Here is a 13,619-nt window from a genome sequence, read left to right on the forward strand (position 1 = left end):
GACATGAAATCTCTTGTGATTTTACAACCCTTCGAATACAAGCGAAGTCAGGATATTTTATCATGGAGTGGGCTTTAATTTACTTGAACCTGTTACATTTTCAAAGCAAGCTGTAAAATAATGATATTGCATACACAAATAGTCCGAAGTACATGAAGTGCGTCTCTTGTCAGTTTATATCGCTTTTGTCTGCATACTCAAATGAAATGTATAAGAGGGGCAATATTGCCATATAGATGATTCAAAGTAGCGATCCAAACAATTAGGAGCCCTGTAAAACACGTATCTCCCATAATTGTTGTACAATTATATCAAAATGATTGTCTTATGACAAGATGTCAAATGTGACTGAATTACAGTTGTATTTCCAAGCGGAGCAAGTGCAGAGATTGTGCTGATCTTTCCATGTCTTGGCCAGAGGTTACATGAAACATGTAATTTAATTTTAAGCATTTTGACGCATACATCAGAGAATCAGGCATGTTTAACATCAGCTAGAATACCCTCTATAGACGTAAAGGAATATCAAAATAAAAGGAGAAAACTAGATGACGTTGGCATAGCCTTGACCGTTGGCGTCCAGGGCAACCTATCACAGTGCCCTCCATACGAACCAATGCCAGAGACGTTAATATATGGCGGGTATAGTGTACACCCTACTTCGAAGTTTGAGGACACCAGTTCAGTTCGGTGAACACTGAATTGTATTCATAGAGGGCAAGGTTATATTTCCTCGAGTCGGTGTTCCTTAAATATAGACTGTGTCAACAATCACAAGTTTGTCGGAGGTTGAAATCACACCGCGCCGATTCGTGCTGTATTTTACGTGTAGTCAAATTCCCCTCTGGAATTGAGTTGATCGAACAGATGCATTGTTCGATGTGCAGACGGTGTGAAATTGTGTTGTAGCATAATTATAGCGAGAATGGAGGAATCGGTGCCGGTGGTCGATTTTTCCGCCTACAGCCTTGAGAAATATTCTCCAGACCCAGAACGCATCCATCGCCTAGTGGACGATGTCTTCACTGCCCTGACGACGATTGGATTCATGTATTTGAAAAATCATGGGATATCGCAGGAAAAGGTGAGAGACCGCTTTGATTTTATGTAGAAGAATTAAGCTGTATAATTTTGTTTACTCAGAGACAGTTATTCGGTTGTTTGTTACTTATGAATTACACAATATTTGGCGGGTGCTTGATGATTTTGTACATTTGTAAGTTCGCTGTTGTTGATCTTGACATCTTGATATTTGAACTCGTGAAATTGTTATTTTATGACTGCCGGAAGTGTTGGGTTATCAAAAGTAATGTTTTGATCCCTTGAAATTATTCCCGGCCTCAAGGAAGCATAACTCCCTGCCGGAATATGCGATAGTGATATGCTTGCTTCTTTGTATGGCGTTATTTCTGTGCATAGCTTTTGTGACATTTTAAGAGAGTATAGAATAGTCGAATCTCTCTTTTCAGATAAGCGGTCTGAAGAATCCGTTATCGGTGAAATGATAATCACAGGGGTTTTTCAAAAGTACTAAGACTGCTTATTGGCTCGTCTCTATATATGGTCACTTGTAATAACTGGTCTAGTTCTCAGATGTACTGATCATTGACGCATTGCACTTAACTATTCTTCCCTTACAATTGCCTTAACATATCGCTTTGAACAGGTCAACGATGTCTTTAAGTATTCCGGGCAGTTATTTTCTCTGCCGAATGATGTCAAGCTAAAATGTGGCAAGTCTAAGGAAGGATATTTTGGATACCTGCCCATCGAGCACCACAAGTGAGTTCTTTGGTTTCCTCTATTTTGTTGCATTGATTTTATTCAAACTCTCTTACTCTGTTGATGATGAATACGATAACTAGTCAAGTGAATGTGGGACAAAGGTTAAACACTTGCACTCTAGTCATCAAGCCAGTTCGTAGTTAGCTCATGTACACCTTGGTACAAATGACCTTTATTTTTTCTCATTTGGTTAGGCACATCACTCGTTTTCAAAGCTGTATAATGCATAAGCCGCCCAACATAACAATTTATGGAATTCGTGTTCAAACAAAGTATGAACTTGTGTTTAGACCAGGTGACCAGAATAGTCCGTCAGTTGACACTTTAGCAGGCATCTAATTCATTGTTTCGTATTGAATGCAATAACAGCCTTTTTCTTTTGATATTGCCAAATACCAGGCCTGCTGTCAGGTGGATGTGCTGGCAAGCACTATTTAGATAAGGATCACATGAATAATCATCACATTACAGATGCTTAACTCAGTGAATTAATAAACCAAAGTGCCTGTTGGTACAAATGACCTTTTTCTGCTCATGCGCAAAGTAGAATTACGAACTGGTCTATTGAATTCTGGCAACCTTTTTTAGCCATGCTCATCTTTTTATATTTCAGCCGCAGTTTATTGACAGGCAGAGTAATGAGATGTAAAAGTACTAGTTAAAGTTTGGTTCTCTTTTTAGTTTCTTCGAAACCTGAAATATATTGTTATTGTTGTTGTCGAGCCAAACTGTAATTCGACTTCTTTGACGTGTTTGAGAGCGGCATTATTAGCTTACGAGGTTTAAGCCTACCAACTACGACTATACTGACAACATCCCTGCTAGGGTCAGAGTATTTAAGACACTTGCTGCCATGGTCACCACGTAATGACATTGATACTTAAGTGGTAAGTGTCCATATAGATAGATCAATATACTTCTCATCTGATGCACTGAAGAGGCCTTATCGACTGCTGCTTTAGTTGATAAATTGTTGCCTGTATACTCGGTTTGCTATTTCATTTGGAACTGTATGCATGACAACAGCAAAATGTATTGTTTTTGTACGAAATTTTCCTGCCATATCTTGACTGGCCTCATGCTGCATGTTGGAATTATAATTGACAATTAATGTGAGGATTGATTGCATATTGTATGGTTATACTACAAATAGGGTCTGTAACTTCATTCTTGCCACTCAGATTAGACCCAAGCTGTGAGTTCTTCGATATGAAGGAGTCACTGGTTTTTCGCCCTGCAGCTGACGATGTGGTAAGCCTTTGAACGAAATTTTACTTCCGTCTCACATAAAACACAAACAAAGCAATTACAACATAATGACATATATGCTTCCTTCAGGCTGCATGGAGACACGTTTGATCCAATGCCGTGCAACTTATTGTCATGATCATGACGATATTTACTATTCCCACAGTAACTTAATGCCCACTATCATTGCCATGTTTCCTGGTGAAAAAGATCACAATTATGACATTAACCTCGAAGTGTATATTTGCAGCTAGATTATAATGGCGTAAACCTTGAATAGATACACGTTAATTATGATACAACAATTATCGATCATTGTATCGATAGCAGACAAAATGAACTTCAGGAAACGTTTTGTCCTAGTGTCAGCAGAACAAGGTCTATCAACAAGGATCAGCATTAGGTCAAAGCAATGATTTCAAATCAATCATACATCTAATTTAAGACTTTTATTAATTTACAGTATTTATTTTTTTTTTTTTGGGTGGCGCTAAAATAGTTACAATCATCCCTATTCGCCAAATATTGCTTCTGCAATTAATCAAAATTATTGATGGTAAGTTTCGTACCAATTATGTTTGTTTAAAGACACCATGATGGTGAAAATGTAAATTGCAATGATCATCTTCATTATTGCTTCAGCGAATGAGAAGTTACTTAAGTAATAAACACTTCATAACGGTTTCCTTGGCAATGTCGACAGAGGTGGATTTTAAGCAATACTTTTCTAATAAAACATTGCCTTAATATTAAATGGGTTAGTCAAATACCGGTTAGAGATTGGCTAAACACAGTCACGTGATGGAAGCACATTCGTTATGTTCGCCCATGGGCGAACATTCTTTGTAATGTTCTCCCATGGGAAATCATTTTCATGTAACAAATGACAGAAGGTCTAGGACCTCGCGCGCACAGTGATTTGGCTATAGCCGGCTCTGAACACGCGATGGCGCGAGCGAGCGATCGAGTGCGTTGTGCTGGTGGTTGACGACGTTGACGTACAGTGTATTTGACGTATTTGACTAACCCATATAATGTAACAGATGATGACTTTTGTTGTCGGGAACATGTACCAAACGTTCCACCCTCAGGGTTTGAAATGCTACTTCGGGAGGCTATAAGTCCCGAGACGAAGTCGAGGGACTTATAACCACCCTCAATAGCATTTCAGACCCTTCGGGTGGAACATTCGGTATGTTCCCTCCCCCGCCAGTCATCATCTATATAATATTGTACCCTAGACTCCTGCTTTCCACACTATTTCCCATGAAATGACTTTATCTCTATGCCAGGTGTTGCCGGAGCAAGAGGTACCCGAGCTCGAAGGGGCACTCTCCGCTCTTTTTGAGGCTTCGATCAGTCTTCACAACAGAGTATTGGAAGTTATGGCCATGGCACTAAGACTGGTCAGTTTTGTCTTTTTTTTTTGAATAATTTGTTGTCTCGCCATTTATTTAAAAAAAAAACGCTTTGTTCGGCATGGACACTTATATTAAAAGTCTATAGTTATTTGAAGCTACTGTCGCGACATACAGCGCACAGCGTTAAAGGGACGGTAGAATTTTGGCTGAGATGCAAGATAATTGGAAACCACATATGAAATATTAAAGAGCATACAATTCTAAGAGGAATTAAAAGTTTATTTGATGAAGATCAGATTTGAAGGGGCTGAGATGTCCACACACAAAAAAGCAAAACAGAGTAGTCCTATAAAGGTGGGTCCCGCCTTTATTGGTACCTGATTGTTTTTGGATATCTCAGCCATTTCAAACTAATTTTCATCAAAAAAAAAAAATGATTTCTTCTAGGAATTTGATGCTCTTTCATATTTCATAGAAGTGGTTTCTAATTATCCCCAACTCAAACATAACTATACCATCCATTTGATAATGATTGAGGATAATGTAGGTTTCAGTGTTGCTGTGCACCATCTTATCAAAATCATAAGAAAATCAACGCACCCTTGCATTACTGACAGACATATCACGTTCTTATTATCTATTCCTCTCACAACCTCCCCCGCTAAGTCCACCGCCATGCAAAATTCGTACGCATTTTTTTTTTTGTATACAGTTTTTCAAATACATTGTATTCCACTGGAAATGGGCATCAGATTTGAATTTTAGTTCTGAAAATGCAAAAACTCCCTCATGTGGGAATGGCATAGCCCCTCCCATAGCGCCCCCCCCCCTTTCCCGGCTCTTTCGTAGGATCTAGATATTCTCCAACTTTTACTCCCACCCCTCCCCCCGCACCCCCCCCAAAAAAAAAACAAAACAAAACAAAACAAAACAAAACAAAACAAAACAAAACAAAAAACGGATCGACACTGTAATCGTTTTCTGGTCCAGCTGAAGGTCTGTCATGTATTTTCACAACCATGTTCTATAACAGGACCCCCAGTTCTTCAGAGAGATGTATACCTTGGCAGGCAAAGAAGGAAATATAACCTCTCTTTGCTCCTGAGCTACCCACCACTAACCAGCATCGCAGTCAAAGAAGGCCAGATGCGATGTGGAGAGCACTCGGACTACGGTGGCATCACCCTCTTATACCAAGATGACCGAGGGGGACTAGAGGTATAGGAGGAGTTAGAAGGGGGGTAATGGTGGTGTTCAAAGGGGTGATCAGTGTTCGGGGATAAAATACTGGCGGTTATGGGTAGGGAATAACAGTAACAATAGAAGTTATCTATCAGAATGGAAGTCAGTTATGGGAAGTCTAAAGAGTAGCGGTAGAGGCTGTGAATTTTCGACAAGAGTAGGAGTTCCCAATTACGAAGTCGAGGACTATCCAGGAAAAATCAGGCCACAGAAACATAAATCATAATGTAAATTAAATTTATTGTGTGTGAATCGTATGGTTTGTGTCGATGAGTCAGTGCATTGGCATAATGCTGCTTATAGTACAGGCATCACTAACGGAATTACAGTGTCTGAAAGTTTGTGAAAGGATATAATTTTGTGTACGTGTGTGGGTATGTATGTTTGTGTTTATTAGGAAAAATGTCAAGAGCTTTCAGTGAATTGATTCTTCACGTCGTTTTAGATACAGAATAATTATCATACAAGAAAACTATGAATAGAACAATTATTTCAGTGTAAGTACCCACTCAAAAAATCATATTAATTCTCCTCTTACCTCCAATCGCCCAGTGTGAAGAATCGTCGAGATGAGTGGATCCAGGCTCCACCTATAGAGGGCACTGTTCTGGTCAATATTGGTGACCTAATGCAAAGATGGACGTCGGATAGGTTCATTGCCTGCGTAAGTTAGAGACGTTTTGATCTCAGCGAACAGGCACCAGCAAAATATGAACACTGTTGTATAAGAATATTGTGATGACTGAAACAAGCCTTGTTCCTGATATCCGATGCTGCATACTAGTATACTGAGTAGTTTATGCAATTGTTACTATGGTTACGTGCGCCCGACATGCATGTTTGGGCATTCATAGTGACTGTAGCTTATTGTTATAGGTGCTTTTCAAATACATTAATTTTCAGCGTCATTTGTTGGTTTTCGTGTCGTTGTTCCCACTCAGAAACACAGGGTCAAAGCCCCGGATGATCCAATCAAACGACATCAGGAGCGGAAGTCGATTGCATTTTTCGGAAATCCCGACAGCGATGCCATCGTCGAGTGCGTGGACGGGTCCAACAAATACCCGGCGGTCAGAGCGATTGACTACCTGAATATGAAACTACGTGAGGGGAAGATATTAAGTGATGCTCGTGCGTAGAACTATCATCCCAGAGCGCTGCCGATTAGACGTTAAAGGGGAAATTCAATGCAGTTGAAAGTTGATTTTAAAAAGGCCGGGGGGTAAAATTTTCTTGGCACAACAATGAAAAATTGATGAAAATCGGATGAAAAATAAGGAAGTTATGAAATTGTGAATTTTGTTAAAGTTTCTGGAAACACTTCTTGGACAGTCGATGTGAATATGCAATTATGTCATCCCGTCACAACTTTCCATAAAATTTGTAAATATAAATTTTGAAATATCCCGCTTTTCATTCAAATCATACGCCAAGTCTCAAATCCTGATATATCTAACTGATCATTATTTCATTTCATTTCATTTATTAGGTATCCACACAAATCATACAGTGTTGTGTTTAAAACATCCTTCAATGACAATGTAAAGTGACACATACATTATAGGTTATAAGTTCAGTATTATACAAACACATTTACATACCACAAAATCAATTGAAATTATTCTCAAGGGTGCATTCATGACGGATGAATAAAATTGAGTGTGGAGGGAACCTACACAGAAGCAGATGCTTGTAGGAGTAGGTTCCCCGAAAGAAAATCAACACAGGCTGTTACACTCTCACACACACTCACTCTGCACGCACGCAAGTACACCTGTATATGGACAAGCGTGCGTGCACACACACACACACACACACACACGCAACGAGAGAAGAGAATGAGAAAGAGGAAGAGGAGAAATCACCAACTAGACCGTCATAGAGACATAAATGACGGTACCAGCAGCTGCATGATGAAAGAATGATGAAAGAAAAGAATAAAATAAAACCATGTTTAGACCTATTCTGCAATCACGCCGAATGATCTATATCAGTATCTATCATTTCAAATCATCTGCTAAGTCAAATTAATTCATCTATCACCAGAATATTGCGAAAGAGTTTACGTTTGAAATTCACCAACCGGGAGTTCGTCGTATTTCACTATCTAAAGAATTCCATAATTTGGGGCCATTGTAAATAAAAGTATTCTGTAATATTCGTAATTGCCGAGATTTTTAACTTATACTTTTCAAAGATAGGTTCAAACTTAGCACAAACTATTACTCTAAGTGATAAATCATTTTACGAATTTCTTTCCTCACCTAACGACCACTCAATTTTTTTCAAGCCAATTGACAGGCAAGAATTGATCAAAACTGTACTTCAGCTCAAAGCAAACAAAGCCCCTGGCTATGATGACATTGGCAATGTCCTTATCAAAGACATTATACATTGTATAGCAGATCCTATATTGTTTTTATATAACCTTTCACTACAATCTGGTCAAGTACCATCTAAAATGAAACTCGCAAAGGTGACTCCAATATTCAAGAAAGGAGACAAATTATGTATCAGCAACTATCGCCCAATATCTTTGTTAACTTCGTTATCAAAAATCTTAGAGAAAATTGTTCATTCAAGGACAACTACCTTCCTTGAATCTCACAACATCATATCTGACTCCCAATTTGGCTTTAGAGAAAAACATAACACAACTCATGCCATTCTAAGTTTAATAAATACCATATCAGCTTCAATCGAAAAATCCTGTCATACTATCGGTTTGTTCCTAGATTTTTCTAAAGCATTCGATACTATAAATCACGACATTCTGTTATACAAACTTGCGCACTATGGTATTAGAGGTAAGGCTCTGGAATGGTTCGAAAGTTATCTTTCTGGAAGAAAGCAATTTGTTACCATTGATGGATATAATTCGTCTACGGTACCAATCACGTGTGGAGTTCCCCAAGGAAGCCTTCTTGGTCCACTGCTATTCTCTATTTATGTAAATGACATTCGATGTTCTTCGAGTGTTCTCTCTTTTATCCTTTTTGCTGATGATTCAAACGTATTCTATACTCACAGTGATCCTAATAAGTTAGTAGAAGTTTTAAATGTAGATCTTACACATGTAACAAATTGGATAAAAGCAAATAGATTATCTTTAAATAAACAAAAAACCAATTACATGTTATTCAGTAACTCTGTTAAACAACTTCCTGACCAAGTGGTATTTGATAATTCTGTCATTAAAGAAGTCAAGACTACAAAATTTCTCGGTATTACAATTGACAATAAGCTAACTTGGAATTGTCATATTGATAATATTTGTAAGATAGTTTCAAGAAATATTGGTATCATTAATCACGTTAAACGGATTCTCCCCAAGTCAGTGCTTCTTATGTTATATTCAACTCTTATTCTTCCTTACCTTAATTATGGCGTAATGGCATGGGGAAATGCAATACAAACTAAAATGGACAGGGTGCTTCTCTTGCAGAAAAGAGCGATGCGTTTGATATGCAGTACCGCTTATAGATCACACACTGATGTTTTGTTTAAAGAAAACCGTATTCTTAAGATTACTGATTTATATCGTCTTCAGCTGGGTTGTTTTATGTACAATGTAGAAATTAACGCTATTCCTGTTGTATTTAAGGAAATGTTTCGAAAAAATAATGTTATACATAATTACTCAACAAGGTATGCGAATGATTATCATCTTCCTAAAAATAGAACTAGTTTTGCAAACAGAAATTTCATGTTTACTGGTCCTAAGCTTTGGAATTCCTTTGATCGTTCACTAAAACAAGCTCAGAGCTTGAATAGTTTTAAGTATAAGCTAAAAAATGTGTTTCTTGATAAGTATTAATAAACAGTTTTATGGTAACAAAACGTATGTATATTTAAATCAATGTTTTCTAGAAGTACTTTCATTACGTATACTCGGAAGGTTATCTTCTGTTTCATTCGTTATTCTAATGGTACACTGTATTGATGTACACTGTCAACACTTTATACATAAACTTGTGCTTTGTAACATATACATGACTTGTTTGTATATCCATAGTACAGTTCATGTGCCCTTGTAAATAGCGTATATATGGTGTTTTTGTTATTTCACTCAGCCTTATCTTTGATATTATTTTGTCTATAATCTGTAGGGGGACTACATTTAACAAGCAGTGCTTCTAAGTAGTCCCCTCCACATTTGTATAATTATGGTGTTATTCTATCTCAGAATATCACTATATTTTGTACATGTAATATACTCTGTATAGCTTTGATATAATGTCCACTATGTGTTATACCATGTATATTTTATCATATAATGTCTACCATGTGGAATATGAATAAATTTCATTTCATTTCATTTCATTTCATCTAGTTTTCGGTATATGAAACATCACTCTGTCGTGTTATTCTGAAGTTGTTCAACCAGGGCACCGTTTTGTGTTATAAGCTACTGAAATCCTTGCATCTGATTGTATGAGAGCAAACTTGTCATGGAAATGTGGCAGTTGTTACTGCTAACAAGTTTCATGAAACTTGACTCAGGAATAACATCACGTTTTACGCTTAAAGGCCGTCTCACACCGTTCCGGGCAAGCCTTGCGTGCGACTTGCGAAGAACACTTTTTGCTACCCGGAGATACCTGCAGATGACCCGCACATGACATTACCTAGCACGTACCTCACATTTAGTTACCCGGAGTTGCGCACGCAAATCCTCTGTACCCGCAGCCAAGTTTTGGCCCTGTCACATCTTTCCGGACAAGATACGCGTGTGGGGATTTTCGATCACGGAGGACAATTTTTGCAGGCGGACAAGGATTTGGGCGAGTTTCGCATGTGTCGAACCTGCTGGACACGTGCTAATACTTACTTTCTACTTACGTTCATTCGGTTTGACCTGCGTGTAGCCGCGTGGGTGGCGAGTGAGGGCTGACAACTCGGTGAAGGAATTCCTCTGAAGGAATTTGATATGGCAGATGTCCCACAGAATGTCATGCAGATGACATGCGTTTCCGGCGCAAAAGCATAGATCCACGGGCAACTTACGTACTTCCCCACAAGCGGGTCAACATGCCTGTGGCTTGCGGCAGCTACGGGCCTCCTGCTGGTGTTCTGCTTGGACCTCTGCAGTCAATCCCCGCGACTCACCCGGAAATGTTTTGGTCATGCTCAAAACTTGGCTGCGGATAAATCGGACTTGCGTGCGCACCTCCGGGCAACTGCGGGCGAGATAAGCACTATATGTACTGTCAGGTGCGGGCCAACTGCTGGGAGGTCCGGGTAGCAAAGTTTTTTCCTCTTAAATCAATGCTTTCCCAGGCAATGCCTTGAGCATGCTCAAAACTCGTTCCGGGTGAGTCGCGGGGGTTTTCCCCGCAGAAATACACGTACAACGCCAGTAGGAGGCCCTCAGTGGCAGCACCTTGCAGGCAACTCATACGAGGGTACTTCGCAGCTGAAACGCAGGTACTTCGCAGCCCCCGTATGTCGCTCGTAACTGAAAATGGATCGATTTGAAGCTCTCACGTAGGTCACACGGAATACACGCAAGTAACAGGTAAGTAGCACGCGTCTAGCAGGTAAGACGCAAGTACGGAACTCGCCAACATCCCTTGAAAAATTGAGAGGAATGACATTATCAACTCATTCATTTGCATATTCATTTCAACTGTACGAAAACTGTTCTGCAGAATTCCTCAATTTCAGAACTTCCTTATTTTTCATTCAATTTTGATCCAATTTTCACTGTTGTACTCATAATATTCTACTCTGTATAGCTGGACTGGAATTCCTCTTTAATGACTGGTCCCAAACCCAGTAACTGGAAAAACAGTCCAGGATTAAGGAGTCCAGGGCTCCGTGAAGAAACTTACCTGCATTAAGATAACTTTTCAGGTAAAGGTACATGCCAATGTTATTGTAGATTTTGTAATTATGTGATTGTGATGATTAGCAGATGATTAGTACATAGAGGAAATTAAACAGGATCTAATCTTCCTTTCGAAGACTACCATCTCTAAAGTTAGCAACGAAATTGTACTCGGTGATATTATCCAGGCACTTCTAGGTACTCGTTATGTGTAAACCTCGGCAAAGAGAGACATTGTTTTATACATGTACAGTGTACTATTTTTGTCAAACATCCTGTCTACGGATGTTCCTTCTGCGAGAGTCTATAGTTGTGCGGTCTGTTGTCCTTTACAGGCCTAAAGCCTATTGGCCCTACTAAGAGCTTACTATGACGCCCTTGATACAGAATGGAATGATTTGACTGAACAGGAAGCACATTTTATTTGTAGTTCAAATTGTTTCACGAGTCTGACGTCTGATGTTGGTCTATTGTGTCTTCAAAGGCACAGCAACAGCAGAAACAGCAACAAAATCAGTATTGCTTTGAAATGCAGCACAACTCTTTTTAGATTTAAATGCTTATTGAAAGGCTTTTTTGTTGAATAGTTTGTTCATGACTTTGTAGGCAATGTTCTATTTTATGTATCCTGTAAGTGTCTTCTATCCTTATGTATACTGCATGAGTGTGTATATGTGTGCGTTGTGTGTTTGTGAGTGTATGTAATAAGTGTACATGTATCACTGTGATGATGTCTAGTTTATCTACTTGACTTCACACACAATTATTTGTAATCCATATTATTTTATCGTAAAGACTAGTACTTCGTGCATAAGCATCGTAATACAAGCTCAAGATGCTTTCAAGGCTGCCTGCTCTTATTGTATAAACGCCACTACGACAAGTGTAATTTGTGTTTTATTTTGCCGAATAAATTACCTACATTGGCCTCAATTAATTAATCAATCAATCAATCAATCAATCAATCAATCAATCGATTACGATAGTGATACCATCTCCCCATAACTCTCATCATTGGTTTGTACATTGTCGCAGTGACGTGCCAAATCATTTCAGATAATAATTTAGCAGCATGCTGCCTCTTTTGAAATAGACACCGTTCGTGTTTTATTATCGCAGCTCTACAAAATTAGATGTTCAAGATCAATGTTTTTCATGCTAATTCATGATAAACAAGGATGTTGGTGTAGATATGAGTGTTTAATGGCAGACGAGAGGGGTCATGAAGAATTAAGATCGTTGTGCATGTACGACACGTGATATTAAGATGTGACTAAGAATATCGGTGTTGTTTGAAAACGCGTTAATTTCTGATACACGTGTATTCCATAAACTATCGTACTCTGTGTGTGTTTGCAAAGAGACTAGGCCCTATAACTTTGTTTTTCCCGTTGTATAATCTTTCGATATCGATAAAGAAGAGTCATTGGTACATTGTCTGATATTGATACTTGTAATCTGCTGAGATATTTTTGAACAATAAATTCATTCCTTGAAGTAATGCACCTGTTGTAAATCATGCTTATAGATCTTGTGTATTTTTGCTCTCTTGTAGGCAAGTCAAATCCAGAGGTAGACGGTGGTAATAAGAGAAGAAAAAAAAATCCTCGATCGTTTGGCTCTCCGTAAGAATATTGATAGTATTGATCGCGGACCCAACAGTGGTGCTTACAAACCAAACACAATGGATGAAACCGTCTTGTATATTTCCGAACACACCATGTGTATAAGCACTAGATACACAGGGAAAGCACACGTTCCATGTGCCAGCTATCAGTATCATAATATGAAACCGGAGTGCTTTATTTCACTCTCCAGATATTAACTTTCGGTTACCCCAACCACTCATCCTTCGATCAATCATCCTAAAATACAATTAACCTGATCGAACCGAGTGTACACGTTTTGTATGTTCGCTTGGTGTTCTTTGATTTTTGTTTTCCAGTCATTCACCCAATTAAAACAGAGGAAAGCGTAAACACCAGATGGTGGGAAGGAGACTCGTTTTCTTCCACGTATACGAGGCACCTATATTAGTTCCTGGGTACCGAACTCCTCTCTAATCCTACACTATTCGCAGTCGTCCAACTGTATGCCTGGTAACACAATACATCATGTGCTAGGTTTTAGCACACGAAGTTTTATGTACTGTC

The 13,619-nt window shown here is 38.8% G+C and overlaps 1 pseudogene; it reads left to right on the forward strand.

Annotated features, from left to right (window-relative positions):
• The first annotated feature begins 925 nt into the window (after positions 1–925).
• LOC139735350 (uncharacterized) lies at positions 926–6,775 on the forward strand (annotated as a pseudogene).
• Positions 6,776–13,619: the final 6,844 nt, after the last annotated feature.

The sequence above is a fragment of the Diadema antillarum genome, unplaced genomic scaffold (assembly GCF_040938485.1).
Source record: "Diadema antillarum isolate AM-2024a unplaced genomic scaffold, OU_Dant_1.0 seq00000570_RagTag, whole genome shotgun sequence".
Lineage (NCBI taxonomy): Eukaryota > Metazoa > Echinodermata > Echinoidea > Diadematoida > Diadematidae > Diadema > Diadema antillarum.